Consider the following 935-nt stretch of genomic DNA (forward strand, 5'->3'; position numbering starts at 1 on the left):
CATGCTCGTTAATTGGTTCCACTATCAGCCGCCGTCTGCCTCCCGTGTGCACGGATCAAACCTTAATTGGTCTTTACATTTATCATGGAGAATTGCGAACCTACAAACAAGCCCCAGCCGCTGCTTCAGCAGAAAAGGCGCTCCCCCTCCCCCTGGGGCCCGGGCAGGGATGTGGCGGTGGCGGTCGTGGTTATTTAGACATCTTTATCTCTCGTGAGTTGGGACGAGGGAGAAGTGCACGGTTTCCACCTGATGGAGCCACGTCACTCCGGCCCCAAGAGCCCGGCCAAAGGCACTTGGTTCGGTTCTCTCCTCTCCATGATCGTCTCGGCGTTCATTTTATGACACCTCGCCGGGGATCCGGCAAATTGTGCCCCAGTCCTCATCCATCCCCTCTCCGGTACCGACCTCCACTCTCCTCTCTCCCCAGGCCCGGAGCCCAAGAGTAACGGTAACACATCTGGGCCCCATATTTGCACTACGTGGCAAGAATCCGGAAAAGCGAGCCTCTCAAGGAAGAGGAAGACCGGTGGGAAGGAAGCCCAAAGTTGGCAGGTCAGGGCTCTGGGGGAGGGAAGGCAGTAAGTGCCTTTTGGAAACATCAGGCCAAAGCGTAGAAAGGCTTCTTGCAGAGCGCTAGTCCAGTCTTTGAAAATCCCCCTAGAGTGCTTTAGGTTAGAAAAAGTATTTCCCATTTCCCCATCAGGAAAACGGCTGAGATCGAGTCCACAGCAGAAATGATCAATTTCTACTAGGTAGGCAGACGGAATAGGTTATAAAGAAAGATCTGATGGACCCATCAATAGATGAAGGAATGATTGATTGATAGGTAGGTAAACGTGGAATTAGCGCTGGGCTTCAAACCTGATGGCGAGGGCGCCCTTACTCACAGCGGAAGAAGCCATCTTCAGCTCACCCCAAAGGAGAAGGCTCCC

The sequence above is a fragment of the Equus asinus genome, chromosome 24 (assembly GCF_041296235.1).
Source record: "Equus asinus isolate D_3611 breed Donkey chromosome 24, EquAss-T2T_v2, whole genome shotgun sequence".
In the NCBI taxonomy this organism is placed as follows: domain Eukaryota; kingdom Metazoa; phylum Chordata; class Mammalia; order Perissodactyla; family Equidae; genus Equus; species Equus asinus.